Raw genomic sequence first — 589 nt, forward strand, 5'->3', positions numbered from 1 at the left:
TATTTAAGGGGGTCAGTAATGAGATTTTACAGACGTAAGGCCATACATCATTTATACGCTATGCAACTACAAAAGTCTTCCTTGATTAGGTTAATCTTGAATTAAACCATTTAAAGACAATATTCAAGGAAGAATATTTTATTTAAACTTGAGTACGTTATATTTGAAAAGTTTCAAGTCGTCTTTACAGTCATCAAAAAGTGTTTTAAAGTATAGTAAAGTACATCCTCTAAATATCGACTTATTTTCAGTCACATTTTAACCTTTACAGTATTCTCATACTTTTCATTTAAAAGAAATATATAGACCAAAAAATTATTAAAAATAACAAATACGAAAAATCTTCGTTGAAGTGATAAAATTGTGTTTGAATGTTGAGAAGGCTTACTGAATTTTAAGGAGGATTTAATTTCTATAAAATATTTACTGTATTTGCTTAGCTCCGGGATACAATTGAGCCATCAATATTGAATTTTAAATATTGAAATCCTTTTTTAAAAGGAGTAACTATAGTTCTTCGTGGAATAATTGCTAAAACGATTTCAAAATTCTTATTCGGTGTCAATCGTGGCGAAGGAGAGGAGGAGGG

The sequence above is a fragment of the Eurytemora carolleeae genome, unplaced genomic scaffold (assembly GCF_000591075.1).
Source record: "Eurytemora carolleeae unplaced genomic scaffold, Eaff_2.0 scaffold45, whole genome shotgun sequence".
Lineage (NCBI taxonomy): Eukaryota > Metazoa > Arthropoda > Copepoda > Calanoida > Temoridae > Eurytemora > Eurytemora carolleeae.